The following is an 18,221-nucleotide window of genomic DNA, read 5'->3' as shown; positions in this document are numbered from 1 at the left end:
AGGCATCACGCTACCTGACTTCAAACTATACACAAGACTACAGTAATCAAAACAGCATGGTACTGGTACCAAAACAGAGATATAGACTAATGGAACAGAACAGAGGCTTCAGAAGTAATGCCACACATCTACAACCATCTGATCTTTGACAAACCTGACAAAACAAGCAATGGGGAAAGGATTCCCTGTTTAATAAGTGGCGTTGGGAAAATTGGCTAGCCATGTGCAGAAAGCTGAAACTGGACCCCTTCCTTACTCCTTACACTAAAATTAACTCCAGATGGATGAAAGATCTAAACATAAAACCTAACATCATAAAATCCCTAGAAGAAAACCTAGGCAAAACCATTCAGGATATAGGCATAGGCAAGGACTTCATGACTAAAACACCAAAAGCAATGGCAACAAAAGCCAAAATAGACAAATGGGATCTAATTAAACCCCAGAGCTTCTGCACAGCAAAAGAAACAATCATCAGAGTGAATCAGCAGCCAACAGAATGGGAAAAAGATTTTGCAATCTACCCATCTGACAAAGAGCTAATATCCAGAATCTACAAAGAACTAAAGCAGATTTACAAGAAACAAACAAACAAACAAACTCATTTAAAAGTGGGCCAAAGATATGAACAAACACTTTTCAAAAGAAGACATTTATGAAGCCAACAAACATATGAAAAAAGCTCATCATCACTGGTCATTAGAGAAATGGAAGTCAAAACCACATTGAGATACCAGCCACACAATGTTGAATTGGGCTACTTCTGGGATTCCCGGGCTCAACTCTACAGCAAGCTTGCAAACTTCACATGTAAGTATAGTTTGTATAGCAAGGAAACTCTGGCCAGAGATGACATTTGATCCCACAGCTCATCAGGTCTATGTACAATATTTCACATACCACCCAACAAATGTAACGACAATATTAACAACAACCACTTTCCTGGATCACTCCCCCCCACACACACTACTCCCACACAACTTCTGCATATTGCATTAATACTCCAAACCTATTCTCAATTTGGTAAATATGGTGCAAGCTCACAGTTAGGAGGATGCAAATCTAGATGAGCCAGAGTCCCTGGAGTTCTGAGAACCAAGGCGGAGGGTCACCTCAGGCCTTTCCAATATCGGCAGCTGCAGCCAGGAGCTAGTGAACTAGGACAGCCAATGAAGGAGATAAAAGTCAGCTGGCCCAGCTCGGGGAGGTGTCTCTCTCAGCATCTCAACTTTGGGACTCTGCCACCACCTCTTCCCAGCCCAAGCTGCTGCCTAAACCAGGCATGTGGAAGGATGAGCAGTGGCTGCCACAAGGCCAAGGCAAGAGACTGCCGAGACTGCCACTCCCCTGCCTGAGACCCTAGGCCTTTGACAAGCCACACTGTCCTCCAGAACCCATCTAGCTCTAGGCAAACTTTCTTAAGCTCCTGACTGAGGAGCCCACCAGGATATGAGTAACAGAAGCCAGGATTTGGGCTTTCTAGAGGGCAGGGCCTCTTTCTCTCTAGTCCCCCAGCCTCCTCCTCTGCTTGAAAGTGACTTTTGCAAACAGACAAGTTGGTGCTGGTAAGTTCTCAGCCAGTCTCCAGTAATTAGGTTTGAAAACATGAGGTAGAAACTTTCCCTCACATCAATGTGGTCCCTTGGCTGGCTAGAGTCACCCCCTGGCAGGTGAACAGAAGCCAGCCATTTCCCTGACTCCTGGCCAGTTGTGCCACACGCCAAGACTCTTCAAAACCTACTTCCTCAACCTCTGCTCCAGGAAGGACAAGACCTGGAGTAGAAGTGGGGCGCACCACTGTCTTTTCACACCCTTTGAGTGCCTTCTGGCCAGCAGTCTTTCCTTCCTCCACACTTCCACTTGAAGTCCGCCTGCACTCAGCTGGACACACCCAGCTGGACTACAGACTTCAGAGTTCACAGGCAGGTTTACCCTGGGATCCTGCCTAGGAGGTCCAGGTCACGCTGATTAGGGTAAGAAATTACACTAATTACACTAATCAGTGTGACCTGGGAGCTGCTGGATGGATCTGAATAACAGATTTCCTCCTGGCCCAAAAGCCGGGCTTTTTTTTTTTCTTCACAGCTTTCAGGTGAGTGCTGGATTTGCAGACAGTAACCAGGACCCCAAATCTGTGGACATACATTTCCCTGGTGCTGCATCCACTCGTCTCCTGGGAAGATAGAAGAGATGGCTTGTTCTGCTTCTAAACAAGCTGCCAATCCACAGGAAGCCCAAACAGCCCTGCTCACAGCAGGGATGGGGTACAGAGGAGCAATGCTGGCTGTGGAACACGGCCCTGCAGGAGGCTGGGCCAGGGCTAGGGTGTGTGAGTCTCGGGACAGGCCGTACTGCATACTCACAGTGTAGTCCAACTCCTCCAGCCCCGCAGGAGGGATGCCCAGCTCCCCCAGGTACAGGGACAGGGCCTCAAAGGAGTCCTCCAGTTTTGAGAATGTTAGTCTGCTCTCGGGCTCCAGTCTGCAGCAGATGATGGCCAAGGGGAAGAAGGTTGGAGGGCAGTCTGTGGGGACAGACTTCTCTTAGAAAAGCATCACATTGAGGCCAAAGTCCAGTGTTTGAGGAAGGAAATCGGGATCTGCATACAGTTGCCCAGCGATCTCGGAGAGAATGATCCCAAAAGAGAAGACATACACATTTCATCGTAGCTCTTTCCATTCAGCGTCTCAGGGGTCATCCAGTAGACGTTTCCCACCACCGTGTAGCACTTCTTGATGTTGTTCTTGTGCAAGATGCAGTTCTTGGTGGTGGCCATTCTGGAGAAGATGCCTTTGGCAAAGCTGACTTCATGCTGCCAGGGAAACGGGTCCATACTTTGCAGAAAGTCCTTCAGCATGCCCCCCTCAATATTCCCTCAGCAAGTTCAACTTCTTGTCCTTGTACAGCACACCATTGAACTTGAGCACACTGGGGTGGTCCAGGCAGGCTACACATCACTTTCATCTTAGTCAGAAAAGTCTTCTGGGTGTCCTCATCACATCAAATTAACTCCTTCATGACCATCACTTTGTCTGTGACTTTGTGTGTCACCTTGATAGCCTGCCCAAAGAAGCCCTTCCCCAGGACCTCCCCATGGAACAGGTCACAGAACCAGAATATCTGCTGTGAATAAGTGCTGGAACAGCAAAGGGATCCCAGTGGCTGGCATCAGGGCTGAGCAGCAGGGGCTCCTTTGGGGAGCTAGGGCTAGGGGACTTGGAGTTGCTGTTACTGAGTCTCAGGGACCATCTTCTCAGCATCTCCTCCAGATTCTCCTTGGTGTCTAGCATGCTGAGGGCATGAGGGTCTCCAGCATTCTGTGTGTGGGAAGAGAACCAGGCATCCAGCCTCAGCCTGGGCATCAGGAGAAGGGGTCATGTTTAATCAACAGCTCATCTGGCTAATCGCATCCTCCACCTCCTCTATTTGGAGTGTGTAAATGGGGGTTGCATTGATCTCCAGGATGCAATCCCTGGGGTGGATGGCATTGTGGCTGTTTGGAATGATGTGCATCTAATTGACCACTTTACTTGCACAGTGGTTACATAGTTGGAACAGGCATTCTCCACGGACATGGAGAAGCTCTGCCTTCCCTCTGTGGTGGCCAGCACGGACACGAGCATGACAGAGTAGGGCAGCTGATCCTGAACGGACTCTGTGGAGAGTCTCTCAAATATGGGTGCCAGCACCACCTCATTGTGGCACTTTCCACAGTGTAGGGTGACATGTAGCACCAGGGCATATGCAACCCCATCCTCAATGGTCACTTTATAGCTCCTACAGGTAAAGCATTCTGGGTGGTACTTGAACTCCCTTTTAGCAGCAGCAAATCTGCATGGGTCTGTAGCAACCTCAGTTCTTGTCTCCTCAGAAGAAATAATTTGACCGAGGGGTATAAGACAGAGTGAGAGACCAAGGCAAGTTTCAGAGCAGGAATGAAAGTTTATTAAAAAGCTTTAGAGCAGGAATGAAAAGAAGTAAAGCATACTTGGAAGAGGGTCAAGCAGGAGACTTCAGAGATCAAGTGTGCAATTTGACCTTTGACTTGGGGTTTTATATGTTGGCATTCTTCTGGTATCTGCATCTTGTCTCTCCTGATTCTTCCCTTGGGGTGGACTGTCCTCATGTGCAGTGGCCTGCTGGCACTTGGGAGGGGCTACATGTGCAGTGTGTTTGCTGAAGTTGTGCACATGCTCACTTGAGGTGCTTTTCCCCTTACCAGTCAAGCATTCCTACAGGAAGGTCATAGACCAGTTAAATGCCACCATTTTGCCTCATACTGCACATCCTTGAGCTCACTCACCCAACTCCTGAGATCTTATCGGGAAGCTGCTGATCACCAGTTTCTATCTATTGCGAGACTGACCTTTCCCTGGAGTTGGCTGCGACCAACTGCTATTTTAGAGAGACGGTTTAACAACCTCCTGACCATCACCTTATGGTCATCTGACATTCCTGGTGGGGAGGAGCCCTCTCCTGCCCTGCTCATGTCTGATTAGCTCTACTGTAACATCTCTAGCCACTAAAATGGGCCATATCATCAGCAGGGAGCACCCATGACAGAACTCCCCAAATGTCTCCCAGTAATCCTGTGGCAGTAGAGCTTCCCATCCTTCTCATAGTACCTCTTAGTGAGGGAATCCTGGCATTCTGAACACCAGAAGCAACAGCTGTGCCAGGCTTCATTGATAGTCCTGTACCATCATTGGCTTGGAGCAATGTGGTCCCCACAGCCCTGACACCTCCAGGCATCTTCACCCTGGTCCTGGCACTACCACTAGTTGAATAATCCAGGACAATGTCATTCTTTCCCCTGAGCCTCAGTTTCTTCATATGTAAAATGAGGAGATTGTACATTATTTCAAAAGTCTCGCCTGGCTCTAGCATCCTCCATGCAGACGTGGTCCCAGGAGCGTAGAAATGAGGAGGAGGAAGCAGGGCCACAGCAGCCCCACTCAGCTCCCACCTCTGCCTAGGCAGGGGACAAGCTTAGCCCCAGGCACAAATGGGTGAATTTTGAAATCTATGATTAACCTAGGATTCCTTTGAGTAAGACTTCAAAAAATAAAGTTAATATCAGAAAAGGCTTTTGATTGCTTTCCTAATAAATGTGAAAGGAAAACATTAGCTCATTTTGCATGGTTTGAGCTTTAATATGATATGTAATTATGTTTCTGCTTTGCTACAATCAATAAAAGTATGTCGCTTTTGTTTTTGAAATCCTGACAGCAACTCAGAATAAATGAATGAAATTTCAAAAAATTAATTTACTATCACAAAAGGCTTTAGTTATTTTACTATGAAATGTAAAATCACAGAATAGCCACATTACATGATTTGAGCTTTAATGAACTTTAATAAGAAACATATGCTTGTTTAAAATATTGGAACATAACTGCTCTATGTACATTGATTTTTTTCTTTTCTGTAACTGCTATGCATTTTGATTCAAAATTAGTTTTTATAGGATTTCTTTATAAATTATTATTTTGGAGCCTATAAGTAACAAATTTCTTTTCTCTGATCATTTCATAAGCCAAAATATTTCAAACCAGATGTACATGTGAGTTTTGTGTATATTCTTTATCCACGGACATTTCAAAATTCTATTTAATTGTATCTTCATATTTTAGAAATCAGATGATACAGGGAACTGAATCAATAAGTTGTCTTATTTCCACTAGTGGAATACCACGCAACTGCAAATCGAAGGACTAGGAAGTTCTCTAAGTTCCAGTGTGGAAAGATGTCCAGGTCATATTGTTGAGTGCAAAATGCAAGGCACTGAACAGTGTGTGTGTGTATATATATACATACATATATATATATATATATATATATATATATATATATATAAACACTACCTTTTGTAAAGAAAAGGTGGAAGATAAGAATAAATATTCCTAGGAGTAAAACTGGTTGAGGAATAATGTTTCATGTATTTTGCCTTTTGGACAAAGTAACTCAAAGAGCTATTCAAAAATAACAATAAAATCTACTAAAAATCAAATGAAACAAGTTTTTGATCTGGTTAATAGAACATAAAATGTTAATTAAAACATTAGCTAAAATTATGATTCAAATTCAAATTCGGGAATTTTTATTATGCTCACAAAGTTGTGCAACCATCACACAAATTCCAGAACATTTTCATCACCTCCAAAAGAAGCCTTGTGCTCATTAGCAATCACTCTCCATTCCCCTTTTCTCCAATTCACTATTATTATTATTATTATTATTATTATTATTGAGACAGAGTCTCGCTCTGTCACCCAGGCTGGAGTGCAGTGGTGCAATCTCAGCTCACTGCAATCTTCCCCTCCCAGGCTCCAGCGATTCTCCTGCCTCAGCCTCCCAAGTAGCTGGGACTACACGTGCGTGCCACCACACTCAGCTAATTTTTGTATTTTTTAGAGATGGGGGTTTGACCATATTGGCAGTCTGGTCTCAAACTCCTGACTTTGTGATCCGCCTACCTCAGCCTCCCAAAGTGCTGGGATTACAGGCATGAGCCACTGCACCCAGCCTAATTTTTTTTTGAAAAACAAATTACAAATCACTCAAGCTACAACATAAATTCCAAGCAAAACTCAAAACTGGTTTCTAAACAGCCCTCGTTATAATAGCACCTATGACCAATACCCACAACATGATTTCTAGCAGATCAATGTCTACTGTTTATTTCACTGTCTACTCATTATTATTACTATTCTGAAGACAATTTGGGCCCCAGAGAAGCACAATGCTGACATTCCCACTGTGTTGCCAACCTTCTCACACCCATTCAGTCGTAACCACTAGGTATTCGTCTTATCTTCTACTGAAGGGAACCTTGCCAATTTGCACACTCATTATAATAAACACCTAACAACTCTTTTGTCTATTCATTTTTTGGTTTTTACATTTTGATTAGAGTATCAAAGTGAATTTCCAAAAAAAAATATTTGGAAGAGAAGGGAAAGAAAAGAAAAAGAAGGCTTCCTCCTCCTGACATGTCAATATTTTAATGTGTCATAAATTATCCTTATCTACTACAGAAATCCAAATGCTACAAATAAAACCAAAGTTAGAACAATTTATCTGTATAATAAAGGTGTGAGACTAGCATACAAGAAGGTTAGCTTGATTAATGAAATAATTAAACGAATATTTGAGTGCCTATTATGTGCAAAGCACGGTGGAAAGTGACGGGAAGAGGGCCATTAGAGGAAAGAGAGAAGGTAAAACTGTCCCCACCCACTGTTCTTATATTTATCATTTTGTCAAGGATCTTTCATTCAGCTGTTATTCCTATTTCTCCCAGCTTCCATTTTCAACAGATTTTTTTTCTTGTATTGTTATGCTGGTCCACTTGAATCTCCTTTTCTCTGCCTCCACAGCCATCACTTTGGCTCATGGCTTTACCTTCTCCCACCTGGATAAAGAAATGTCTCCTCCCGTGGATCTCTCAAATTCTCCTCTCCTCCAATCTGTCCTCCTCAATGCTACAGAGGCATTTTTCTAAAACACAGACCTGTTCATGTCAATTTCCTCATTAAACTCATCCAGGAGCTTCCCTTTGGCTGCAGAATAAATTCTGCTCCTAGCATAGCATGTAAGGTCTCCAGACCTAGCCATAGGCCACATTTCTAGCATAAATAATAAGATATACCTCCTCCTTCCATGGCAGCCAATCCAACGTATTCCCCACAGACAGGCCAGACATTTCCCCACATTCAACCATCCAACCTCTTGTTCATGCTGTTCCTTATCTCAACAGTCCCTCCCTACCTCCACTGACTAGAACCCTTCCCCAAAATTCAGTTCAAATGGTATCTTTGATGCCTTTATTAGCTAAAATGCACTACCATTGCAGATATGATTAGTTATTCATTCTTTTGTGCTTATTATCATCATGCAGTTATTGAGTGCTATGGTTTGAATGTGTCCTCTCCAATATTCAGGTGCCGTCAATGTGATAGAATCAAGAGGTCGGGTATTTAAGAGATGATTAGGCTATGAGGGCTCCTTCCTCATTAATGGGATTAAGGCCCTTATAAAAGAGGCTTCGTGCAGGGTTTGGCTAGCTTGCCCCTTTACCTTCTGCCTCGTGAGGATATAACAATAAGGCCCTCACCAGATTAGACGCTAGCGCCTTGATCTTGGACTTCTCAGCCCCTAGAAGAGTGAGGGAATAAATTTCTGATGTTTTAAAATTACCCAGTTTCAGGTATTTTGTTGTAGCAGCCAATGAATTATAGCTCAATCTTTTCCATGCATGCTATGAAGTATTTGAGGGCAGGAACGCTATCTACAAGAAGTTGGGTGAAGGAAAGAAAACTGTCAAGGGCAATGTAAGTGTGACTGCAGGGGTGAACTTTTGAGCTTTCCCAGAAGACTCTGGAGCAGGGGACAGCTTTCCAAATGAATTTTCTGGAGCACTTCCTGGTTCCTGCATCATGTCTTTCTGTCAAACCCTTCCCTTCTACACCTTCCTCACTTAGTTTACTCAATTCCATGTGAATTTTTCTTTGTATCCTTTATGAGCCAGCCAGACATTAGGCTCCATCTTACCCTCCAATTACTCCAGCAAACCTTAAAGCTAACAGAAGGTTTAAAGTAACTATCACAGCTTTGAAGAGGATTCAGTGTTGGAAGTATCTTCAAGGTCATCTAGTCAGTTGGCTTATTTTTATACATTTTATATATGGGGAAAGCAAAGCACAGAGTGTGGGTTCTACTTAGAGTCTCCATAATATTTACAATACAGTACCATTGGTCCTGTTTTAGAAAGACTCAAGATTCAAACAGGCTTTCTCAAGTACCGCCTTCCAAAGTCCTGTTGTTCAGGAGCAGAGTTGGGCTATCCCCTGAACATAGTAAGTTTTTATTTTCTGCCTGGTTGCTCCTGGTAATAAGAAGAGTAGTGGGGCATCAGTGATGTAAGATACAATAATTAGCACTACTAAGCCTTTAAGAACCTAGAAGAGTGCTTCGTAAGTCCAAAAGGGAACTAGAAAACCTCACCAAAACCCTGAATGACCAAGGAAGACTATCCAAAGACTTTCAGTGGTGAAACAGAGTGCAAATCTCAATATGGGCTATTACTTTCTACCGCCTGAAGATGGCAGGTATAAAACAGCAGACTATAAGTAACAATACTGGTGTCTGTGTTTGTTGTCTCTTGATTTTCTGACAGTTTTGTTGTGTAATAAACTAAGTCAAACAGTTGAAAGTTATCTTCATATTTCAGATAAGAATAAACAACTATACTGTGGTAAACTTTTGTACAAGTTTCACATTTTCAATCAGGGTCCAATCAGGAAAATGAAAATCAAATTGAGTTTGTGAACAGAAGAAATTTAATCTAAGAAATTGGTTGGACAGGTATGGAGTACTGAAGGGACATAAAGGGCCACTGAGATAAGTTAGAAGGTATTGAATATTTATTCCCTCTAGGGCTGAGGGAACAAAGGGAAGAGTTTGGGGTTATCAGAGCTTAGGAGATCAGAGGAGAGGCCACATAGGAATAGGCTCCAGACTTCTGAAGAGGAAACACTGCTTGGCTGATGCTAGTGTCTCTGAGAAGGTACTATGAGACTGGTTGTAGAGAAGTAAAAAACAAATCCTGGAAACTTGAGCCAACTGCCATTGCCAGGCATAGAGGCATCACTTGGATGACACTGACAGGAAAAAGCGGGCAGTAAAGAGCAGGCCCCTTCTCCCTCCTCCAGCCTCAGACTCTCCCTGCATCCCTGCTTTTGGTTAAACCTACCAGGGAGCCAACTGGCAAAAGACTCTCAGCTCCAACATCCAAGGCGAGTGTGGAAGACTGGGATTGAGCTGAGATACAATAGCTTACTGATTGACATACTTCCTAATTTAATAATAATCTAAGTCCGTGCTTCAGTATAAGAAAAATCCCCACGTAGGAACAACTGTATGTGAATTTAAATAATAAAAACCTGTCCACTTTTACAATAAGAAGTTACATAATTTATGTCTGACGGTCCTAGATTCATGATTTCAGGGCTTCTATAAATTTATTCTCAGTAACAGATGGCTTAAAAATCCTAAATCCAGCCCACTGCAGTGGCTCACACCTGTAATCCCAGCAGTTTGGAGGTACTAGGCAGGTGGATTACTTGAGGTTAGAAGACGGGGAACAGCCTGGCCCACATGGTGAAACCCAATCACTACTGAAAATACAAAAATCAGCCAGGCATGGTGGCAGGTGCCTGTAATCCCAGCTACTCAGGAGGCGGAGGCAGGAGAATTGCTTCAACCCGGGAGGCAGAGGTTGCAGTGAGCCAAGATTGTGCCACTGCACTCAAGCCTGGGCAACAGAGGGAGACTCTGTCAAAGAGAAAGAAGGAAGGAAGGAAGGAAGGAAGGAAGGAAGGAAGGAAGGAAGGAAGGAAGGAAGGAAGGAAGGAAGGAAGGAGAGAAAGAAAGAAGAAAGAGAGAAAGAAAGAAGAAAGAGAGAGAAAGGAAGGAAGGAAGGAAGAAAGAAAAAAATAAAGAAAGAGAAAGGAAGGAAGAAAGAAAGGAAAAAGAAAGGAAGGAGAAAGAAAAAGAATAAAAGGAAGGAAGGAGAGAGAAAGAAAGAGAAAGGAAGGAAGGAAAAAAGAAAGAGAGAAAGGAAGGAAGGAAGGAAAAAGAAAGAAAGAAAGACAAGGAAGAAAAGAAAGAAAGAAAGAAAGAAAGAAGGAAGGAAGGAAGGAAGGAAGGAATGAAGGAAGGAAGAGAGAAGACTGATTCTAAATCCAGTTTGGGATGAGATCTGTATTGACTGAATACATGCTTTAAAGTTAGCGTTCCTGGACTCTACCCAAGAGATGCGAGTAGCACTCCCATCCCCCAGTTGTGACAACTAAAAAATATCTGCAGACATTGCCAAATGTAACCTGGAGGGCAAAAGTAACCCTGATTGAGAACCACTGGCTACCAGCACTTGAGCACAAATGTTGATTCAATGATTTTTTAAATAATGATAAAGAACAATGAGAAATGAGTCTCTTATTCTTAGCATCCCTAATTGGAATGGCCTCTCTGCTAACTCAATGTAAAATTTCTAACTAGTTTTCACAATTCTGTTGGCTTTATTTTAGAAAAGATTTTTTATCTTTGGGGAGACCACTCCTATATTTGGACTGGAGTCTTTTAATCTGCGCTTGCAACTGAACAGAAAGGATTCCTGAATCTGAGTGTGCCGTACTGCATTCCCAACATCAAAGCTCAAACTACTGAGTTTTTTTTCTTAATGTTCCATACTATTTATCGTAAGCTTTTGTGGTTGAAAGCCAGAGTTCTAAGAAATCTGAATTGTAAAAGCCCTCAAATTGCAATTTAGAAAATGGTAGGTGAAAGAAAATTTCTCTTAACAGTCAGTTTTACATTCATTAGTAAAGGAACTATTAAACACAAGTACTAAATAGGTAAGATATTTTTCTCACTTTTTCCCTCTATTTAGCCTATGGATATTTGAAATAGTTGTATCTAATGTTTAAAATGTTTATTTCCCCCTCTTTTTCATATGCTTTCAAGAGAAAACCCAACAAAAATAAATATAGCATAATGAAAATGAACACTTCCAAAGCACATTTGGTTAGGTAAACTAATTAGTCATGTTTCGCTTACATTTGCTGAAATATGAAAAGAGAGTCATTTATTCCACCAGAGCTATTCCATACAATTCATGAATACAGCCAATATAAACAGTCATAAATAGTTCAATCAAGAGCATATATTTTATCACCGTTGTCAAAATAGTTTCTGTCCAAGGAGATTTGGTCTCTCTCCCCCAGTTCCCTTATCTACCTCCCTTGTACTGCATAATACATACTCAATGTGCAAAATTTACACAATAATTGAAATAGTAAAGAAGAACCAAATCTCAATACCTAGAGACAATATTTCAGTGTATTTCATTACAGCATATTTTCTCTCCGATATTTTTATCAATGTATTCATTCATCAAAAAAGCATAGCTGTGAATTGGGATCATAAGTGTAAAAGTTTTGTAGCTCAATTTTCTTTCTTTTTTTTTTTTCTTTTTGAGGCAGAGTCTCACTGTCACCCGGGCTGGAGTGCAGTAGTGCAATCTCGGCTCACTGCAACCTCTGCCTCCTGGGCTCAAGCGATTCTCCTGCCTCACCCTCCTGAGTAGCTGGGACCACAGGCACATGCCACCATGCCTGGCTAATTTTTGTATTTTTAGTAGAGATGGGGTTTTACCATGCTGTCCCCAAGTGATCTACCTGCCTTAAATGCTAGGATTACAGGTGGGAGCCACTGTGCCCAGCTGAATTTTTTTATTGAACATTATGTTATGCATGTTTTTTCACAGGGCTAAATATTCTTCAAAAAGATATGCTATTCTCAACTCATTTATGTTTGAGTAATAATTTGCTTGACTCAGTGTTTTCATGGGAATTTTTCCTCTAAAAGTATTAGCATTCACAAAGTTGGGCTTCTTTGATGATTTGATTGAGTGTTTCTGTGATTTTCAATTAAATCTAAATTTACTCTAAAAAATGTCTCTAATTTTCTGTTTCCTAGATTCTTATCTTTATTTTCTGCATGACAAGCAAAGCTGAGGTCCAGGCATGGTGGCTCATGCCTGTAATCCCAGCACTTTGTGAAGCCAAGGTGGGTGAATCACCTGAGGTCAGTAGTTCGAGACCAGTCTAGCCAACATATTGAACCCCTGTCTCTACTAAAAATACAAAAATTAGCTGGGCATGGTGGTGCAGCTACTTCGGAGGCTGAGGCAGGAAAATTGCTTGAACCCAGGAGGTGGAGGTTGCAGTGAGCTGAGATCTCACCTCTGCACTCCAGCCTGGGTGACAGAGTGAGATTCCATCTCAAAAATATATATATAGGAAATTATAAAGCACTCCTTGCTGTGTAAAGCAGCTATCACAGTGCTTGGGCACATAGATTTCAATGAAAGCTAGTCAATATCATTCTTAGGATTTTCATGATTATTCTTCTTGAACTTTCTGCTTTGAGAATAAAGTAAACTTCATCAAAGGAACATGTAGAAATAGTTAATTCTCATGTGTTACTCCCAGTCAGGGTTCCTCAACCTTTGCATGACTGAAATTTGGAACTGGGCAATTCTTTATTGGGGGACTGACCTGTACATGATAGAATGTTGATCAGTGTCACTGGTCTCTACTCACTAGAGCCCAGTAGCAGCCCCCGACCCCCAAAACAGTTGTCACAATGAAACTTGTCTCCAGGCATTGTCAACTGACCCCGGGGGGCAGAATTACTCCATGTGGAGAACTTCCGTAATAGGTAAATCTGTCAGAACCCACAGAATGTTCCTTTATAAAGACCTTCTGCCATCTCTGAGCCTTCTGCATAAATGTTTTATTCTTAAATCTCCATATGGGATGGAGTTGCCTTTTCTCCTGAGAAGTCTCTTAATCTTATTCCTATTATCCTTGAGATGCTAAAATGTGAATGGTGCCAGAATGAGTCACCAGAGATGTCTGAGCCAAAAGGATTTAACAAACAGGCACACAAACAGATATTTGGCTAAAAGTCTTTTAGCCAACTAAGTCTTAACAGACACACAAACAGATATTTGGCTAAAAAGTCTTTTAGCCAAATTGTGCATTTGGAAATTAAGATATCCTTCTATTCTCATCCAAAAACTGGGTAGGGCTGCATGATATTGGAATGATAAATGAAAAAGTGACCCAAGAAGAACACACTCCCTCCTCTATCACCTTCAGCTTCTCCTTATTTGTGTAGTATAAAGACCATGGGTTACATCATTATTAATAGCAATAGAAAATTAAGCAAAAAAATAGTTTTTGAAAAGGAAGTTACTAATATAACGGATATATCTGGAATATGTAGGACTTTTTACTTTGTAGGAAATGTAGTATATAGTATCTATCTATCCCTATAGCTTGTCAAAAGTTGGGATGATTTTTTTCTTTGCTTTCCTTCATGATTAGTTTAAAATCATATTGGAATTTAAAGGAACATTTAGCAGAATATCAGCTTCTGTGAGAAAATGATGAAAGAAAACCAATCAGGTCTTTTGAATGCAACAGTTAGGTTGCTGGGGGCTGCTATAACAAGTAAACTACTTAAACGTAGTGGCTAAACTAAACAGGACAGAAGTTTAGTTCTCACTTCCATAAAAAACAATTTGAATATTTTCAGTCACTGGGCAGACAGTTTCCCTCCATGGAGTTCTGCTATGCCCTAAGGCCTGAAGTCCTCTGACTCAGGGAAAAGAGAATAGAAAAGGTACCAGTGTCTTTGAAGACTTAATCTGAACTGACAAACCTCAACTCTATCTACACATTATTGGTGAAAACTAGTCACGTGGTTACAACTGGAAGCAAAGGCAGCTGGAAAGGGCAATGCTGGTGGGGCAGGTGCCTCACCGTGACCACAGCACATGATGGAAGAGGCAGGCAATTGTCAGTGGACAGATGGCATCCTGCATCCTGCCATCATGCATGAACCTTTATAACTCAAAATAACTTGAAAAAAAAGAAACTTATCTATTGTTATGGATTGGATTTTGTCCCCCAACAAAATATGTTGAATTGCTAAGCTGCAGCACCTCAGAATGCGACCTTATTTGGAAACAGGGTGGTTGCAGATGTCACTAGTTAAGATGAAGTCTACTGGGGTAGGGAGGGCCCTTAATCCAATATGACTGATGTCGCTATTAAAAAAAAGGAAGGACACAGTGAGAAGATAGCCACGTGATGACAGAGGCAGAGATTGGAGTGATGCCCTGCGAGCCAAGGAACACCAAGGACTGCCAGCAACATCAGAGGCTCAAAGAGGCAAGGAAGGAGTCTCCCCTAGGGGCTTTGGAAGCAGCATGGTCCAGCCGACACCTTCATCTCAGACTTTTGGCCTCTAAAACTGTGAGACAATAAATACCTGTTGCTTTAAAGCCACCCAGTCTGCAGCGTCTTGTTACAGAGGCCCTTAGAAACCAATACAGCAATCCAGTAGCAACATGGATTCCAAAACCATCACACCAATGCTTCCCAGGCTCTGTGTCCTACCTACCTTTGACTCTTACATATCTCTACTTTATATTTGCCAAGGGAAGCCTGGTTGATGGAGGGGGAAATGGGAGGGGCACTGGTTGGACAAATACAGCCCTTTGGTCATGACTCCATCAGTCTCATTCAAACTCTCTCAGAAAGACATACCTCTCAGTGTATGTCTTTCTCCATCTTCTGTTCCTTGAACTTCTCAAAAATGGCCCTCTGGATTTAGCCTCTTGGAGTTCTAAGAGGGCCTTTGGAAAAGGAGGAGTTATTATAAGAGGTGATAAACACTATTGGGGCAGAAATGTTCTTCTGCTGAGGCCTTCAGGCTGCTTTCAGGACTCACTTCCCTCTTGTCTTCTGTGGCTCTGCTGACATCTCCTTCATGGACATTTCTGCTTTCTTCTGTGTGCTCCATGATTTCCCATGTCCTAACTGGCCAATGCATTACCGTATTCTTCTGTTCAGATTCCACTGGGAGCTAGTCTCATCAGCCTGGTGAGTTTCTACCACTGCATTAGGCAAAGCCTTTATACCAGGCTACCTTAGGGGTCTCTCCAAGCTATGGAAACTCCACTCTTTGCTCTTTCACCACCTTACCCCAACCAGGTGGCCACACCATGCTAAGGACAGGCTGTCACAGATTCTCCTTCAAGGCACTGTGGATGGGGTGTGGCCCACTAGGAGGGAAAGTTACGCTTTTTAGGTTAGTATGCCTGACAAGTCCAGCACAGATCCACTGTATGTTCTAGTAGTCTTTCCTCTATCTTAAGTGCTGATTCTGCTAGATGTCATTTTATCTTTTGAGGTGGCTTGGGTGTTCAACATGAGTAAAGACATAAAGGCCAGGCATGTTGGCTCATACCTGTAATCCCAAGGAGGATTTTGGTAGGCTGAGACAGGAGGATTACCTGAGGTCAGCAGTTTGAGACCAGCCTGGCTAACATGGCAAAACACCGCCTCTACTAAAAATACAAAATTAGCCGGGCATGATGGCACTCACCTGTAGTCCCAGCTACTCAGAAGGCCGAGGCAGGAGAATCGCTTGAAACTGGGAGGCTCAGTGAGCCGAGATTATACCACTGCACTCCAGCCTGGGCGACAGAGTGAGACCCTGTCTCAAAAAAAAAGGACACAAAAAACAAAAGCAGAGCGTGGAGCATCCATAGGCTAGTTCAGAGGCTGTGCCATGGGAATAGGCTCAGGTTAATAGGTAACTCTTGCAGAGCACTTTTTAAGAGGTAGACAGACAGTCTTCTAGACACTTCACATATGTTAACTCATTTAATACAACAACACTTTGGTGTTGACACCATTAATATGTCTCATTTTATAGCTAAGTAAACTGAGGCATGGAGAGTCTAAGGAACTTGCCACATGTGTGTATTAACAAGTGAATAAGAAGGTATGGGTTTTAAAAAATGAAATTCCTTGAAAAACAAAGACATTTGAACTGAATTTGGTAAGACAGAGAGACACTGAGATTTTTTGAAACCAGAATGATTCAGCAGGAGCAAGATGGATTAGGGGCCCCCAAAACTAGGAGTAGTGGCTCTGCCAGAAAGTTCCTGTAGGGATCCACATTCAGAGGAGGGATTCTGAACCGGAGTGGTGGCAAAGGCAGTTGAAATAAGAAGCAGGTAGACAAAATTGCAATGTCTTATAGGACTTTCTGAGTAATGACAGCAGCTATAACCATCTGTTCAATGAGAGAAAGAAAACTGCTAAGAGGGTGTGATGGATTGAATTGTTACCCCCAAAATTCATATGTTGAAGCCTCAACCCCCAATGGGATGGCATTTGGAGATGGGGTCTTTGGGAGGTGAGTAGGTTTAGATGAGATCATGAGAGTGTGCTCCTCATGATAGGATGATTGCCCTTTTAAGAAGGGGCACCACAGAGCTTGCATTCTCTGCTCTCTACCATGTGTGGACACAGTGAGAAGGTGCTTGTCTGCAAGCAAGGAAGAGGGCCCTCACCAGAACCCGACTCTGCTGGCACCCTGATCTTGGACTTCCAGCCTTCAGAACTGTGAGAAATAAATTTCTGTTGTTTAAGCTACCCAGTTTGAGGTATCTTGCTATGGCAGATGAAGTAGACTAAGAGAGAGGGATGGAGAACGGATGCATTTATAGGGTATAAGGCTTATGCAATTGTGGAAGTTGGTGAAGCATACAAAGATCAGCAATCTGGAAGGAACTCAATACCGTTGGTGAGATAGGTGCCCATCGCGACAGAGCCAACTGTCTGCACACTTGGCTCAGGCCTTGGGGAAGTTGAGGGGGATATCAGAAGGAACTGGAGGAGCTGTGGTGCAGGTGCTGGCCTCATGCCAGCAGATCAGTGACAATGTGCAGAAGCCCTGCTCAAACTTTCAGAGTGTACAAGATGTGACTTCTGCTTCAATTCCAATGTCCAAGTTGCACACAAAATATCCTGGGGGGGCAATACTTTCTAGAATCAAATGGCAAAGGTGATGCTGCAAAGCCTGGGCTTAGCTGAGCTAAGTTAATACAGCAAAAAGCCAGCAAGACAGTGGATGAGAAAAAGTGAACAAATAAAAATGACTCCAAGTTTTTGTGCGTGCTTGACTAGAAAAATGGTAGTGATTCTAGGAGAGGTTTGAAGATGGTGAGCTTAGTTTTGCTGTAGTCTTTGGCATGTATGTAGAAACATCTAGCAGGCAATTGAAGATTTAAAGAGAGGACAGGACTGGAAATAAAGACATAGGGGTTTTTAACTAAGCAAGTTTATATATGTGTCTTCGTTCACTATGCTCCTGAAGGAAATGATGCAGAAAGAAAGAGCATGGAGCCATTAACAAATTGAATTTTGTTGCTTTTAAGATAAAACTTTATTCTTCATTTGATTGTTTCATTTAATGACCACTTATTGAGCACGTGTATAAGCTCCTCATAGTGATTCTAAGAAATCTAGGGTCCTGCAAACAAAAATCATCTAGAAATGCCTTAGACCAGGTTGTTACAGGGTTTGTCTATTTTGTGGAAGCTGCTTTGAATATTACACTTGGAAAAGAAATGATAAGGCGATTAAGAGACTTAGTATGTGTGACATATAGGAGTTTCTACATTTACCCTTCACTTTATAATGAGAGGTTATATAGTTATCAGAATGGATGTATAGCTTTCTTATTTATTTATTTATATTTTTGTAGAGATGGTGTTTCTACAAAAACAGCCT

At 42.3% G+C, this 18,221-nt stretch overlaps 1 pseudogene; it reads right to left on the bottom strand.

Annotated features, from left to right (window-relative positions):
* Positions 1-1,928: 1,928 nt before the first annotated feature.
* On the bottom strand, positions 1,929-7,705 carry LOC108296221 (annotated as a pseudogene).
* Between the last annotated feature and the right edge of the window lie 10,516 nt (positions 7,706-18,221).

The sequence above is a fragment of the Cebus imitator genome, unplaced genomic scaffold (assembly GCF_001604975.1).
Source record: "Cebus imitator isolate Cc_AM_T3 unplaced genomic scaffold, Cebus_imitator-1.0 Scaffold692, whole genome shotgun sequence".
Classification (NCBI taxonomy): domain Eukaryota; kingdom Metazoa; phylum Chordata; class Mammalia; order Primates; family Cebidae; genus Cebus; species Cebus imitator.
Note: the sequence above shows the minus strand (reverse complement) of the source record. Positions and strands in the feature narration are given on the sequence as shown.